The sequence below is a fragment of the Phascolarctos cinereus genome, unplaced genomic scaffold (assembly GCF_003287225.1).
Source record: "Phascolarctos cinereus isolate Bilbo 61053 unplaced genomic scaffold, phaCin_HiC Scaffold_8;HRSCAF=390, whole genome shotgun sequence".
Classification (NCBI taxonomy): Eukaryota; Metazoa; Chordata; class Mammalia; order Diprotodontia; family Phascolarctidae; genus Phascolarctos; species Phascolarctos cinereus.
The window spans coordinates 49,602,483-49,620,800 of NW_027556291.1; positions in this window are offsets into that span (position 1 = coordinate 49,602,483).

Sequence of the window (18,318 nt, forward strand, 5' to 3'; positions counted from 1 at the left end):
TTGGATGGCAGGCAAAGCATGGTCTGGGCTCCAGGTGGCAAGATAAAGTAGCTCCATGTCTGTTGTTCTAAGCAAACAGAACAACCTCTAGTTCTCCACACCTGGGGGTGGGAGGCAGACAGCATGAATTACAGTGCCTAACTGGAGGCTAGAGTCTGTTCTGGAAGAGTCTGTTGTTATATTAATCCAAGTTTGTTTTTCCTTCCATACAAGTAGCTCCCATTTATGACCAAGAGAAAAACTTGGACTAGCTTAAGATCAGAATTTTATCCTGTTCCACCCAGGTTTAAATTTGAACATCCCCACTACAGTTAGAGTTATTTCAGCACTGTGCATAGGAAGGGGACGTAATGAATGCATGTCTTGTTGCCTACCTAAAAAAAAAATAGGATGCTTAAAGAAGCAGAGATATGGAGTAGTAGAAAGAGTACTGGCCAAGGAATTAGGAGACAGAGGTTCTAGTCTCAGCTCTTCCATTAAGTAGTTTTAATACCTTGGACAGCTCCTCAACAACCCTGGGACAACATTTTACATAGTCTGTAAAAGGTGGGTGCTGGACTACTAGATGATTTCTAAAAATCCCTTCCAGCTCTGGCATTCTACAATCCTAGTTCTGGTCACACTGGCCCATAGACAGAAATCCAAAAATAACTTCAACTGAGATTATGTATATAGGTAAGACAAGGGTATGTGTGTATGCCACTTCAGATACTGTGTTAGCTGGAGAACACAACTGCTAGAATGACAACCTGAGATTGAACTGAACAATTTTAGATATAAGGTATAGCAACATGATCCAAAATAAGTATTAATCTACCCCCTCAAAGGAGACATAAAACCCTTATCACATGTCATTCTTTTCATATTTCTAACAAGGTGATTGGTAAAAAGCCAGCATGTATGCTTCTTTTCTTCTTCTAGGTTATACAACATTAAGCACATACCCATTGCTAATTTCGTTTGCAAACAGCTCTCCTTGAAGTCAGTACAAGGCCAGCTCCAGTATCTCTCCTTCATAGAAAGTTCTACTCAATTTAATACGTAAAACCTACTGTGTGCAAGTACTTGTGTTTAGCGATAAAAGAGAAATAAATATAAATACAACCTGTTTCCCTGCCTTTATGAAGTTTAACATCTAGGAGGAGAGCTAAGACACAAACTCAAAAAATAACTCTAAAAACTAGAATGGAGTAAGTACAAAGAGACAAAAGTAGAAAGGGCCACAAATTTGGAGGCATGAGAGTTCCTCTCCTTTTCTGAGCCTTTGCTCTATATAAAAGACCAAGAGAGAGAACCAGGCTTCTCTGAGGTCATTTCAAGTGCTGGCATTCTGTGATGCTGAGTCCCTTTCTCTTTTCTAAGCCTCAGTTTCCTTCTTTGAAAAAATGAGGGGTAGAGCCAAAAATGATCTCTTGGGTCCTTTCCAGCTCTGCTATGAACAGGTCTCACTGTGTTCTTCATTGAGTTAACACATGCTCTGGAATTGTGATGGGTCATCATGTTGATCAGAATTACTAAGCCTTCCAAAGTTGATTATTGTTATGGTATAAATTGTTCTTCTGGTTCTCCTCACTTCACTCCGCATCAGTTCATAAAAGTCTTCTGAGGATTTTCTGACACTATCCTCTTCATCATTTCTTATGACCTTCACAATCATATAGCAGTATTCCTTCACATTCATATACAGTAATCATATACAATAACTTGTTTAGCCATTCCCCAGTTGATGGGCAGCCCTTCAGTTTCCAATTTCTTCCCATCACAAAGACAGCTGCTATAAATATTTTCCTCTTTGATCTCTGGACTTTAGACCTGGTAGTGATATCACTGGGTCAAAAGGTGAACACCATTTAATGAGGTTTGGGGGGAGAATAGTTCCAAATTGCTTTTCAGAATGAATGAACCAGTTCACAGCTCCACCAATTAAAGTAGATTAAAGTAGCTGTTTGCCCAAAGCCCTCTAACATTTGTCATTTTCCTTTTTTGTCAGCTTTGTTGGGCATGTCATTTAAGTCAACAAGTATTTATTAAACACCCACTAGGTTCCAGACACTACAAAGAAAGACAAAAATATGTTTTAATAAAAAACAGTCTTCACCTCAAGGAGTTCACATGAAAATAACTACATACAAACAAGATAGATACACAAATACATACATACACACATATATATGTGGGTATATATATATATATATGTATTTCTTTGTGTGTGTATATATATATATAGACATACACAAATACACACATATATACACATATGTGTGTGTGTGTGTGTGTGTATATATGATAATTTTAGAAAGAAACCACTACCATTAGGAACAATTGGGAAAGACTTCTTTTAGAGGTGGGCTTTTAGCTATAAAATAGGTAATAACCTGAAGGAAACCAGAAGGTGGAGGTAAGGAGGGAGAGAATTGCAGATATGGAGAACAGCCTATGAAAATGCACATAGTGGTGACATGGAACGTCATTGTGTGAGTAACAGTAAGGAGAACAGTGTCAATAGATTGCAGAGTATGTGGAGGGGAGTAAGGTTAATGAAAACTGGAAAGTCATGAATGGGCCAGTTTATGAAGAGCTTTGAAAGCCAAACAGAGGATTTTATATTTGATCTTCTCTAACATAATGATAGCTCCTACCTCCCAGAGTTGTTGTGAGGATCAAATGAGATAATATGTATAAAGGATTTCGCAACTCTTAAAAATGTGTGTATGCATGTGTGTGTGTGTGAGATATTCACCTAAAGCCAGCCTTATTGCCTGGCTATGCGACCTAATTGCCATCTTGTGGTAGCTATCCCAAATTACAGGCAATAACCTTGAATAGAAGCCAGTCAACCTTTTATTTAAAATAAAGAAAAGAGAGAGAAAAAAAAACTTGCCTAGACAATTCAACTCTATTTTAGTGAGAGCAGACAACACAAAGCACTTGTAAAATATCCTTGGTAATTAACCTTCATAACAAAAATATAAGTACAAGTATAATCTCTCATTTTTCCACATTCAAGAAACAACCATTTCTATGTACATCGATGATTTTAAAAAATACTACAGGAGATTCTACAGTTCTCAGACAAATAAGTGTGCTACTTAACATTGCATTTCACTGGAGGCATGGCTGATGAACATATCATCACTCATATTTTTCCCCACTTGAACATATCTTTTGTGTGCTATAATCTCTGACCTACATAGTCAGAATAGCAATAAGAATTAATATTAAGAATTAATAATATTAACAGCAATTATGACTAAAAAATCCAACATAATAAAAACAGACTCTCCCACATCTTTGGACCAGTTGTCTGAATTTTTGGTTGTTCTAAAATATTAAGAACACCTATAGGTGCTGCCAGCGGTACCACAACCCTGTTAGGAAAGGTGCTGGAGAGTGTGTACTTACCAAAACTCTAAGCTCTCCTCCCTATCACGATACCTATTCTGTAACCTGCTGTCTGGTAAATAACAGTTATTAGATATATTTAGTTAAACTGGTTTAATCCCACTATATGTACTTTATTTCAGACTACATCTCCCAATGCCTGACCCAAAAGGTTCAGGGATGAATAGATGTTCTTAATTTCCTCTTTCTTATCAAAGACCATCACTCCACTGCCTAATCAAAGTCAAACATTGAGTAAATGCCAACCAAGCACAAACTTAACACAGGTGTCCAAGATTGAGTCAGAGGAGACAGGAGAGGAGACAGAAATTAATTCATGTTCTGTGCAAAGAAAATGAAATAAATTAGAACTTTGACTTAAAAAGCCCAAAAGTCACAAAAGACTATTTGAACAAAAACAACTCTTTGAGCATGATGAAACCATGTAGTCTAAGCAAAATGCAATCCCTGGGAAAGCTATTGCTCCCAAGAAATCCAGAACAAGGTAACAATTTATCCTTGTAGCATCTTCCTTGATATTTGTATAATTCCAGATTATAGTCATAGATCAAGATTTCTAGATCTATTTATATGAGCCATAGCTCTAGAGCTGGAAGTGACCTTAGAAGCTATCAACCCAACCTCCTCATTTTAGAGATGAAGCAACCAAGGATGGGAAAGAGAGGTTAAATGACTTGCCCAGGGTCACAACCAGTAAGCATCTGAGGTGGGATTTGAATATATTCCTTCCTGACTTCAAACTACTCACTACCCTTTTAAAGTTTGAAAATGTTTTACATCGATCATCTCATTAGAAATTTTCTGCATCTTTCTGAGGTAGGTACTACATGTGTTATTATCCATGTCTTACATATGAGGAAACTGAGGTGAAGTAACTTGCCCATGGTCACACAGATATGAAGTATTGATGGTGGGTTTAGAATCCATGTCTTCCAGACTCTAAGTCCATTACACTAAGCAAAATCCAGAATTCTCCAAAAAGAAAATGGTACCAAATTCACCAAGTATGTTTAGGAAAGTTTCACAGCATTTCCATATCTACCATGCACGCATTTTGGCACAGTCTACCAGTGCCTGTGTGCTATCCCATGGCTACCTTCCCTGGTAGTGTCTAGTACTATAGGTCTTTCCCACTTTAGCACACATCTTCCATTCAAATTTAACTATGTAGCACACTGTCTCCCTAGGGCCTTCCAAGTTTTTTGACTTGATCAAACAACAAGTATTGCTCATCTGTGATACACTAATACAGTCTAAGTTGTTAGTGGTTGATAATGTATTGGCCATCCCAGGTGCATACACACACACACACACACACACACATATATATATATATATATATATGAAATGGGCTCCTAGAAATATAGTGATATTTTTCTTCTGGATGGAATTGATTGCTAAATGTGTAATTTTCAAGCACTGCATTAGGATAGTGGGAAAGATATTTTCAGTCAGGTAACTTTTTGGTACCACCCTTAAATCATACCATGAAGATGAAAATTTCTTCCTACCTCCAAGTATGAGGCCAGCCTTCTATCTTTCACCCGATGGGCTGTTAGTTCAGGGAACCCAGTCTTTTCTATATCTAGATAAGGAAGTGGTGACCACAAAGAATCATCATGGTCAAGCCAAGCTGACTTTATTTCCTTTTGTAATATATACTAAGCCAATAGATCAAGAGAATAATGGAAATATAATTTACCTCTATTTGAGCATATATCTGATAAAATATTTCATGCTATTCTTATGGAGAGATATGACTAGATGGTATTATAATTAGTTGGATTTGGAACTGCTTGAGTGGCTTGGATTCACACATGTGGTACTGATGATCCCAAGGAGCTTTACAGTAGATGTCCTGGGGAACAGTGCTGTTTAATATTTTTAAGTAAATGATTTAAGAGGTTGTATGACATAATTATCAAATCCACATTTGACACAAAGCAAGAAGTGCTAGATAACACATTGGAGGAATGAGTCAGGATCCCAAAAGGTCTTAATAGGCTAGAAAATCTGATTGAGTCTAAGAAGATAGAAGTTAATGAGGATAAATGAATAGTTTTACACTTTGGTTCCTGAAATCGTCTCCCTAAGTATGAGATGGGGTAGGCATGACTAGATAACAGTTTATCAGAAAAAGAACTGAGGGTTTTAATGGACAGCAACTTCAATAGGAGTCAACAATGTGATATAGCAATGAAAATATCTAATGTGATTTGGTGCTGCATTAAAAGAGGCTTAGAGTCCTGGAATAATTGGTGACAATCCGTACTCTGCCCTGATCCAGACCACATCTGTAGTATTCTATTTAGTTTTAGGTACCATTTTTATTTTACTGGGAGATTATTTTATTTTTATTATTTTTCTCATGTTAATTTTCAAGTACATCTCATCTCCCATCCCTGTATGTGGAGCCATCCTTCTTTGTTTGTTTTTGTTTTTGTTTTTGCTTTTTGGTGAGGCATTTGGGGTTAAGCAACTTGCCCAGAGTCACACAAGTGTTAAGTGTCTGAGGCTGGATTTGAACTCAGGTCCTCCTGACTCCAAGGCCAGAGCTCTATTCACTGTGCCACCTAGCTGCTGCAAATAGAAAGTTACCCTTTCTGTGTGTGTGTGTGTGTGTGAGGCAATTGGGGTTAAGTGACTTGCTGAGGGTCATATAGCTAGTAAGTGTCATGTGCCTGAGGCTGGATTTGAACTCAGGTCCTCCTTGCTCCAAGGCTTGAGCTTTAACCACTGTGCCACCTAGCTGCCCGAGTCATCCCTCTTTAATAAATATTTTTAAAATCTATCCAGCAAAACCAGCCAACACTGAGCGTATCTGACAGTATGCACAATATTCTAGTCCCCACTTAGTATATGCAATAAAGGAAGCGAGATGTATTTTTTCAAATCTTTTCTAGGGCCAACATTGGTTACTATAGTTATGCTGTGTTCAGTTTTATTATCTTGTTTGTTTTTCTGTTTATGCTGTTATAATCATCTTATCTTTTGTTTTCTGGTTCTGCTTACTTTGCTCTGCATCAGTTGACATAATTCATCTCATGTTTCTATGAATTGTTTAGAGTCATTATTTCTTATAGTACAGTAACAGTTTATTACAGTCATGTGCTACAATTTATTTAGCTATTCCTCCACCTGCATTGCACCAGCACTTTGCTACCATAAAAAGCATTGCTATGAATATTTTGGTATATAGGAGACCTTTGACCTTCTTGAAGTATATGCCTCACAGTAGCATTTCTGGATAACAGGATATATAGAGTTTAATGATTTTGGAGCATAATTACAAATTGTTTTCCAAAATAGTTGGACCAGATTATAGTTTCACTAACAATATATTACAGTGCTTGTTTTTTTGAAGTCCCTCCACCATTGTCTGTCTCCTTCTTTTGTCATTTTTGTTAATTGTGTGTATGGTGAAACCTCAGAGTTACTTTGATCTGCACTTCTCTTATTACTTGTGATTTGTAGCAGTCTTTCATAGGGTTGTTAATAGCAATTATTCTTTTGAGATTTTTCTGTTAATATCCTTTGACAACTTATCCTTCAAGGAGTGATTATTGGTCTTATGTATTTGTGAAAATTACCTATTAATGATAATAATAATAACAGCTAGCTTTTATTAGTAGTATTTGTCAGGCACTGTCCTAAATGCTTTACAGATATTATCTTATTTGATCCTCACAACTCTGGGAGGTAGTTGCTATTATTATCCCCATTTTATAGTTGAGGAAACTGAGGCAAGCAGAGGTTAAGTGATTTTCTCAGGATCACACAGCTGATAAGTATCTAAGGTAGATTTGAACTCAGGTATTCTTGACTGATGGCCCAGCACTCTCTCTATTCAGTGTACCACCTAGCTGCCTCAGTTAGATACTAGATATCAGGACATTATTGGAATTTGGAATTTTTGGAATTATGCTCAAAAAGCATTAAACTCTGCATACCCTTTTATCCAGAAATGCTACCGTGAGGCATATACTTCAAGAAGGTCAAAGATTTCCTATATACCAAATATTTATAGCGATGCTTTTTATGGTAGCAAAGTGCTGGGTGCAACATAGGTAGAGGAATAGCTAAATGAATTGTAGCACATGACCATAATAAACTGGTACTGCACTACAAGAAATAATGGAGCATAATAAACAATTCATAGTTTACCTATTTATCCTAGCTCTATGGATTTTATTCATGTAGATGCTTTTTAGTTTCATGAAATCTCCTTGTTTGATCAAGAGTTCTCACCCTAGCCAAGATTATGAAAGATATCGCCGTCCCTTTTCCTTTATTTTTTAAAATAATGTGACCTTTTATACCTGTCACTTATCTATTTTGATTTTATTATGGTATATGATGTAAGATGTTGGTCTAAATCTATTTTCTGCCAAACTGCTTTCCAATTTTTTTTTAGTGTTTCTTGTCAAATAGAGACTCTTTCAGAAAATAATTTGTTTCCAGGTTTTACAAACACTTGATTATTTGATTTTATTATTTCTGATTCTTGGAGCACCACATTTTAGAAAGGGTATTGGTAAATGGAAGACCTTGAAGAGAAAGGCATCCAGATTGGTGAAGGGTCTTGAGTCTGTGATATATAATGATCTATTAAAGGATTTGGGGCTGTTTGTCCTGGAGAAAAGAAGGTTAAGGTTGAGGTAGGGGGAGGAGAGGACACAATAGTTGCCACTGGTTTTTTGAAGGATTTGAAGGATTTTATATGGAAGAAGGATTAGACCTGTTTGGCCTGAGAACAAAAATTTCAAAATAATGGGTGGGAATTGGAAAAAGATAAATTTAGACTTTATTTAAGGAAGCATGCCTTAATAATTAGAGATGTGCAAAAAATGGAATGGTCTGTGGGAGGTAGTGGGCTCCTCCTCATTGGAAATCTTCAAATGAAATTTAAATTACCACTTGTTGAGTATATTCTAGTTAGGATTGTTTCTTGGGTATGGATTAGACTAGATTGCTTGGACTAGATCACTATGGATTGACCACTGAGATCCCTTCCTATCCAAATATCTGTAATTCATGAAGAAAAAATTCTAAATAATATGTGGAGAACAGCTGCATTTGCTATTTCTGCACCAGTTCTATTACAGTTATTTTGAAACACACAATTACAGTGATATTTTTGAAATTCATTTTTATTTCTTTTTTACATACATAAAAACTACAATGTAGACTGAATAATTATCTTTAAGTTCTACATTTTTCTCATGTCATGAAGGCTAAGAAGATAATATCTAGATCAAAACACTAGATGACACCACACAAAATAAAGGGAAAACTCTTGATTTAAAAGCATGAGATGAGGCATGCAACTAGGACCACCAGTTTGGATTATATTTCAAGATCCCACTGAAGACATCTGCCCATTTTTCAATGAAGATAAAGAAACTCACAAAAAAAATCTTTCAGGCACTGATGTGGTTTGGAAAGCATTTCAGTGAAATGAATTCCTTTTGGCTGAGTCACGTTGGATGCCTTTCACATTGATATGGTTTATAAGGTTCTGTGAATTTGGAAAGGAAAATTGACTAGATTGCAGAGGGGAAAAAAAGACTGGCACTGCTTCCTCACTTCTTGATAAACTCTGAAATACACATCTTTTTATTTAAAGATGAGCAAAGGGACAGGTATTTTCCAAGTCATTCAGCCCTTAAACAGATCAATCTCCCTGAAAACCATTGAGATTCAAAGATATTAAATGTTAAAGGAAGGATATTGTTGAATGTCAGGCTTATGGTAACAGATCTGTAGCAACACATTAAGACATGTTTTTGACATATCACTTGGAGCTGATGTCCTTTTTGGGAGCCCACTTAACTCAGCCCATTTAACAATCCATTCCTTGCCTTTGCTTTTGAAAGAGCATTGACATTTGCCCTTCTTATTTCTGTAAGCAGCCACACAAATCCAATAGACTGACCAAAGTATGGAAAACAGCACTGTCATAAAGCTTAATTTCAATCACAAGGTTCAGCAGCTCAGAAAATTTGTACCCTTCATTCCTCTTATGATGAAAAGAAATATCGGTTAGTCTCTAACAAGGAAAGGGGTAATGAGCTAAAGATTTAGTGGCCATATTTATGCAGGTTTGTGAGGTTAACCTATGTAACAGGATTTAAAATTGAATAAAAACAGCAAGTCTTTTTGGCTACATCTTGCAGGTAAAATTGATGCTGAATTGAAACAAGGTATTTTTTGAGGAGTGGGGGGGTGGAAGGGTGGCACAAACTTGGATGACTTTCAGGGAAAAAAAATCATTGATGGTCATTAACATGAACAAAAATGAGATTCTTATACAAATGCTAATAATTCACTCACAGGGCAGCTAGTTAATTCATGTATAATAATGTAGTGCTAAATGTGCCTATCAAGCGCAACTTGACATTCACAGCATTCCCTGAATTTTATATATGAACACTTACTATTTAATTAATCTCATTTTCTTGCACTTTATATATCAGTGTTTTTAAGTATATAAAGGGGAAAACAGTTTAAGAGAGATCATTAAAGTCACATACCCTCCTTGAAGATAGTAAGCATGTCAGGGCACTGAATCTCAGCTGCTGATAGAATTTAATAATATATATGTGCAGGAAAGAATTCTTGTATATACATAGGTTTCTTAATTGTGCTTGGGTTTTCAATATTCACAAAAATTTCTGACTGCTTAGGATACGTGTTCAATTTTCTAAGCCTATTCTTTTTCTGTCAAAAAGGGCCAAAAGATTTTTTTTTGAAGAAGAGAAGTATGTTTTCTATACCTCACCGATGTAAAAATAGTCTGCATATTCCTTTTAAAATGTGATAACAAATTTCACTCTTTCACCCTGGCATTCCATTGCAGATTCCATATTGTAGCAGTCTCTATCTCTCTTTCTTACTTTCTTTTGGTAACACCAGTGACATTTCACTAAAGCACAGAGCTTCAAGGAGACCTGCTTGGAACATCACCCAACTTGTGCCTTGTCCAAATTATGTCATTCAGCAATCACATTACTGTCAAATGGGTAATAATTGGTAACACAGCTCATTTGTGGTTTTACAGAAATGTATTTCCTTTGGCAATACTAGGGAAGTGAAAAAGTCATACAAATTTTTATTCTTAGTATGTTATGAAGATTGTGTTAATTTCAAAATCACATCCTTGGTACTTAGCTGCAAATCATAGTTGGGATTTCTTTCTTCTTTGGTCTGAATATTCCATAGCCATAGTCCACTAATTTTCAGCTGTGAGAACGACAATGTTATGTCTTTGTGACACATGAGCCTTGTTCTCCCACCTCATCTCATTGGTTTTAAAGGATGTCTGGGATATCGTATGGTTCAGTAGATAATAGTCTGAATTACATTTTCTTACATTAAGGCACTTTAGCTCCACACACATTATGGAAAAGAAATTCAAGAGAAGGATCTACTCATTGGTTTCTTTAGAAGGGCAAAGCTGAGTAATTAAGCACCTTCCCAAACATGGAAAGTGATTCTCAAGGACTATTGCTACATCAAGGGTTTGATCCCTAAAAAGGTCCATTGGTTTTTGACTTATACTATGGCAACAGACTAAGAGATGTGATCAGGTCACAAAGGAACTAAGCCAGAAGAGAGTGAAAATGACTCAATATAAATATATTGGCACCACAGACAAAATAATTCAAAGTCATAGTCCTATTGAAAACAAGTCAGTAGTACTACTGTTATTTGCAGAGACCATTGCATTAAAACAGAATGAGGAAATAAAGTGCCATAAGTCCTTAAAACAGTAGACACAATATTTTGTGGCTTAAAAAAACCTAGGATTTTTAAGGCCATACCAAATTAAAACGTTAAAATGTTTTAAAAAATCAACCTTTAAAAAATAGAATGCCAACCAGTCTAGTTCTAATTCCACAAATATCCAGGCACTTAGTACATGCAGAGAACTGTGTTGGGTACTGAGAGAGATACAAAACAGGTACTTTTGGTTGTTTTAACATAATATAGACACAGTAACTATATATTTCTTGAACTTTAATTAGATTGCATATAAACATAATTTTTCAATGATAGTCTGCTTATATTTACCTTGATGTGTTAATGTATTAATATACGAGGTGGTCCAAATGTCTTACTGCACTTTTAAGGTACTAGTTATTAGGGAGGGGGAAGTAAAGCCAAGATGGCAAAATAAAGGGAGCATTTTTGCCAAGCTCTCCCAACATTCCCCTCTATACAACTTTTAAAAAGTGAATAAAATCAAATTCTAAGCAGAATAACCTAAAAAAGTCAAAATGAGACATTTTTCCAGTTCAGGACAGAAAAGCAATATTTGCAGCTCTGGGGTGAGGGCTGGCTGAAGTGACATCAGTTGTAGGCCTTAGAGGAGGTGGCAGCAGCAGTGGCAGCAGCAGTAGCACCAGCAGCACCAGAGATAGTAAGGGAATTGAACATCTGGTCAGAAAGAGATTACAGAGGCCCCTGTGCTAGTGCTAGGTGCAGAACCAGGTACCATTTACCAACTTCATTACCCATTACTGAAGTCTCTGTTCACAATTTCAGGGTGGAGAGGAAAGCTTACAGTAACAAGGATGCAGGGGCCCTACTGGGTAAGGATTAGCACAGATCAGGAGAACGGTGACCACACTTTGGAAGTACCAAAAATTTACAGCCCTCCCCCCGGAACTAGCTGTGAGAACAGCAGGACATAAAAGGCTGAAACTTGGGATAGTCACCCACCCAAAAGTAAGCAGAGCTCAACTCTAACATAAAGTCCAAAGTCAAGAAATAGTCTGGAAAAATGAGCAAACAAAAAAAGAATCTGACCATAAGTAGATACAATGATGACAGGGAAGCTCAAGACACAAACTCAGAAGAAGACAATGACTTGAAAATATCTCCTGTGAAAGTCGCAAAGTAAAATGCAGATTGGACATGAGCCTAAAACACATTCCTAGAAGAGCTAAAGAAAGAGCTAAAAAGAGCAAAAAGAAAATATTTTGAAAATTAAATAAGAGTGACAGATGAAAACATGTGAAAATAAATGAAAGCAATGCAAGAAAATATTAAAAGAGAATTAATAGCTTGGTAAAAGAGGCACAAAAATATTGAAAAAAACAGCTCCTTAAAAATAAGAAATGGCAAAATGATAAATAGTACAAATCCTCAATGAAAAAAATCCTTAAAACATAAGAATTGGTTGAATGATAAAGAAGGCACAAAACTTTGTGGAGGGGGCAGCTAGGTGGCGCAGTGAAAAGAGTAGCAGCCCTGAAATCAACAGGACCTGAGTTCAAATCCAGCATCAAACACTTGATACTAGCTGTATGACCCTGGGCAAGTCACTTAACCCCATTTCCTAGAAAGAAAGAAGGAAGGAAGGAAGGAAGGAAGGAAGGAAGGAAGGAAGAAAGAAGGAAAGAAGGGAAAGAAGAAAGAAAGAAAGAAGAAAGAAAGAAAGAAGAAAGAAAGAAGAAAGAAGAGAAAGAAAGAAGAAAGAAAGAAAGAAAGAAGAAAGAAAGAAAGAAGAAGGAAGGGAAAGAAAGGAGAGAGAGAGAAAAAGAAAAAAAAACTTTGTGGAAGAAAATAATTCTTTAAAAATTAGAATTGGTCAAGTAGAAGTTCATTAACTTCCATGAGACAGAAAGAAACAATAAAACAAAATCCAAAGACTGAAAAATAATAGAAGAAAATATGAAATATCTCATTAGAAAAACAACTGACTTGAAAAATACATCAGGGAGAAAAATTTAAGAATTATTAGACCATTTGAAAGCTATGATAAAAAAAAGAGCTTAGACATCAAATTTTAATAAATTATCAAGGAAAACTACACTGATATCTACAAGCCAGAGGACAAAATAAAAATTGAAAGAATCCACTAGTGACCTGAAATATATCCCAAAATGAAAGCTTGAAGGAGTGTTGTAGTCAAATTCCAGGCTCCCAGGTAAGGAGAAAATATGACAGGTAGCCAGAAAGAAATGTTTCAAATACTGTGGCAGGCCACAGTCAGGATCATGGAAAATTTAGCAGCTACTGCCATAAAGGAACAGAGGGCTTGGAATATAATATTCTAGAAGGCACAGGATCTAGGGTTACAACAAACAATAACCTACCTAGCAATACTGGTACAATCCTATGGGGGGGAAATTGACATTTAATAAAATAAAGGACCTCCAAGCATTCCTGATGAAAAAACCAGAGCTGAATAGAAAATCTGACATTGAAACACAAGATTCAAGAAAAGCATAAAAGGGTAAACATGAGTGAGAAATCATAAGGAACTTATTTAAGGTTAAAATGTTTACATTCCCAAATAGGCAGGTAATACATGTAACCCTTAAGCACTTTATCATCATTACAGCAGTTAAGAGGAGTCTACTTAGACAGAGGTCATAAGTGTGAGTCTATTACATTGGGATGATCTCATAAGAAAAATGTAAGGGTGGAAAAAAGGGATGAACAGGAAGAAGGGGAGAGGGATAGGAAAAACGGGGAAAATTATCTCACATAAAAGAGGTACACAAGGAAGAGTTTTTACAATGGAGAGGAAAATGGAGGGAAGTGAGCAATACTTGAACCTCATCTTCATCTGAACTGGTTCAAAGAGGAAAGAATATATAGGAGGGAAGAATATATTATATATGTGTGTGTGTGTGTGATATGTGTATTATACACACACACACACACACACACACACAGACTTGGGTATAGAAATTCATATTATCCACCAGGAAAATAAGATGGGAAAGAGCTAAGAGAAAAGGAAGAGGAATGTGATAAGAAAGAGAGTAAATTAAGGGAGGTAGGGATCAGAAACAAAAAGACTTCTGAGGAGGGAGCAGGGTTAAAAAGAGGATAAATAGAAGAGAATAGGATGGAGGAAAAAATACACAGTTGACAGTCATTACTGTGAATGTGAATGGGATGAACTCAATAATAAAATGGAAGTGGATAGCAGAATGGCTTAGAAACCAGAATCCAACAATATGTTGTTTACATATTGGGGACAGAAACACATCCAGAGTTAAAGGGCTGAAACCAAATCTATTATGCATAGCTGAAGGTTTTTAAAAAAAAAAAGGCAGAAGTATTTTACAACTAATCTCTCTGATAAGGGCCTCATTTCTAAAATATATAGAGAATTAAGTCAAATTTATAAGAATACAAGTCATTCCCCAATTGATACATGGTCAAAGGATGTGAACAGGCAGTTCTCAGATGAAGAAATTAAAGCCATCTCTAGTCATATGAAAAAATGCTCTAAATCACTATTGATTAGAGAAATGCAAATCAAAACAACTCTGAGTACCACATCACACCTATCAAATTGGCCAAGATGACAGAACAAGAAAATGATAAATGTTAGAGAAAATGGGGGGAAATTGGAACACTAGTGCATTGTTGGTAGAGTTGTGAAATGATCCAACTATTTTGGAGAGCAATTTGGAATTATGCCCAAAGGGCTATAAAAATGTGCATGCCCTTTGATCCAGCAATAGCACTTCTAGGGCTATGTCCCAAACAGATCATACAAATGGGGAAAGGACCCACATGTACAAAAATATTTATAGCAGCTCTTCTTGTGGTGTCAAAGAATTGGAAATTGAGAGGATGCCCATCAATTGGGAAATGGCTGAACAAGTTGTGGTGTATGAATGTACTGGAATACTATTGTGCTATAAGAAATGACGAACAGGCTGACTTCAGGAAAATCTGGAAAGACTTGTATGGTCTGATACTGAGTGAAGTGAGCAGAACCAGGAGAATGTACACAATAATAGCCACATTGTGTGATGACTAATATTGATAAACTTAACCCTTCCCAGCAATACGAGGATCTAAGACATCTCCAAATGCCTTGTGAAGGAAAATGCTATCCACAAAGAAGAAGGAACTATGGAGTTTGAATGCAAATCAAAGCATACTATTTGCTGGGTTTTCTTTTCTTCTGTTCAGTTTTGTTTCCTCTTTCTGGTGGTTCCTCCTGTTGGTTCTAATTCTTCCTTACAACATCACTAATGTGAAAATATGTTTAATAGGAATGTATATTTGTAGCCTATATCAGATTGTGTGCCGTCTTGGGAAGGGTGGTGGGGAGGGAGGGGGAGAAAAATTTTAAACTCAAAAGCATATGGAAGTGATTGTTGATAAATCAAAATAAATTAATTTTAAAAAATGAAGGGCGAAAAACATGGGCACCTTCTCAGGAGAAAATATTTAGCCACTAAAAATATACACAGTATTACAAAGAAAAAATAGGCAGAAGTAGCAATCATGTTCTCAAATGAGACAAAAGCAAAAGAGATCTAATCATAAAGATATAATCACAGAAACTACACCTTGCAAAAAGGTACCATTGTTGTTGTTGTTGAGTTGTTTTCAGTTATGTCCAACTCTTCACAACCCTACTTGGAGTTTTCTTGGCAAAGATAATGGAGTGGTTTGCTGTTTCTTTCTCCAGTTCATTTTACAGATGAAGAAACTGAGACAAACAGGGTTAAATAACTTTCCCAGGTTCACATGGTCAGTAAGTGTCTGAGGCCAGATTTGAACTCAGTAAGATGAGTACTCCTGACCTCAGGCCAGGCACTCTATCCACTATACCACCTAGCTGTACCAAAAGTACCAAAGACAGTTAATTAATATCCATAGGAACACATATGTACCAAATGGCATGGCATTCATATTCTTAAAGGAAAAGTTACAGGAGGAAATAGACAGTAAAACTATTCTAGTGAGGAATCTCAATTTATTATACTCAGACCTAGATGAATCCAAGCATGAAATAAATGAGAAAGAAGTTGAGGAGCTGAATAGAATCTTAGAAAAGTTAGATATGATTGACTTCTGGAGAATATTGAATGAAAAGAGAAAGGAGTATACCTTTTTTCACAGCTATAAATAGCACCTTCACAAAAATTGACCATATATTAGGGCATAAAAACTCACAAACAAATGTAGAAAAACAGAAATATTAAGTATGCCTTTCTTAAACTATAAGGCAATAAAATTACATTCAATAAAAGAGTTTGGAGGCATAGATTAAAATTTAATTGGAAACTAAATAGTCTAATCCAAAAAAAAAAGTGGTTCAAAGAACAAATCATACAAACAATCAATAATTTCATTAAAGGTAATGACAACAATGAGAAAACATACCAAAACTTATGGAATGCAGCCTCAGCAGTACTTAAAGCAAAATTTATATCTCTAAATCCTTACACATCAATGAAAGAGAGAAAGAGCAGACAAATGAATTGGGCAGGCAACTAAAAAAAATAGGAAAAAAAATTTTAAATCCCCAATTAAATACCAAAATAGATAATCAAAGGAGAGATTAATTAAGTTGAAAGGTTTTTTTTAAAACCCATTAAACTAATAAATAAAACTAGGAGTTGTTTTTTGGTGGTGAGGGAAGATAGATAAGCCTTTGGTTAATTTGATTAAAAAAAAAAGAAGAAAAACCAAATTGCCAATATCAAAAAGGAAAAGGTTGAATGCACAACTAATGAAGATGAAATTAAAGCAATTATTAGGAGCTATTTCACCCAATCATATACCAATAAAAGTGAAAAACTAAATTAAATGGATAAATATTTACAAAATTATAAACTACTCATATTAACAGAAGAGGAAATAGAATGCTTAAATAACTCTATCTTAAAAAAACAAATTGAAAAATCCATAAATAAGCTCCCTAAGAAAAAATTCCCAGGACCAGATACATTTACAAGTGAATTCTACCAGTTATTTAAAAAATAATTCATTCCAATACTATATAAATCATTTGAAAAAAATAGATAAAGGAGTTCTACCAAATTTCTTCTGTGACACAAATAAGATTTTGATATATAAACCAGGAAGAGCAAAAACAAAGAAAAAAAACTGTGGACCAATTTGTTTGATTAATATTGCTGCAAATAGATACATAGATAGATAGATAGATAGATAGATAGATAGATAGATAGAGTACTAATAAGTAGATTACAGCAATATATTATAAAGATCATGCGTTATGACCCAGTGAGATTTATATCAGGAATGTAGGCTGGTTCAATATTAGGAAAACCATAAGCTTAATTGACCATATCAATAACAAAAACAACAAAAATCATATGATATCAGCCCTTGCAGATAAAGCTTTTGGCAAAATATAACACTCATTCCTATTAAATAGAAATAGGAATATTGCATAGGAATAAATGGAGCTTTTCTTAAAATGATAAGTAGTAACTATTTAAAACCAAGATCAAGCATTTCCATAATGGGAATAAACTAGAAACCTGAGTCAAATTTATAAAACTAAGAGCCATTCCCCCAGTTGATAAATGGTCAAAGGATATGAACAGGCAGTTATCAGAATAAAAGAAATAAAGCTATGTATAGTAATATGGAAAAAAATACTCTAAATCACTATTGATTAGAGAAATACAAATAAAAACAACTCTGGGGTACCACTTCACACCTATCAGAAATGACAAATACTGGAGGGGATGACAGAAAAAGAGGTACACTAATGAACTATTGGTGGAGTTGTGAACTAGTACAACCATTCTGGACAACAATTTGGAATTGTACCCAAAGGGCTATAAAATTGTGCATGCCCTTTGACCCAGCAAAACCACTGCTAGGTCTGTACTCCAAAGAGATAAAAAAGAAAAGAACCTATATGTACAAAAATATTTATAGCAGCTCTTTTTGTGGTGGCAAAAAATTGAAAATTGAAGGGATGCTTATTAATTGGGGAATGGCTGAATGAGTTGTGGCATATGATTGTGATGGATTACTATTATGCTATAAGAAATGATGGAATGGTTTCAGAAAAAAAAAAACATGGCAAAACCTTTATGAACTGGTGCAAAGTTAAGTGAGAAGAACTGTGAGATCATTGTGCACAATAATAGCAATGTTGTAATGATGATCACT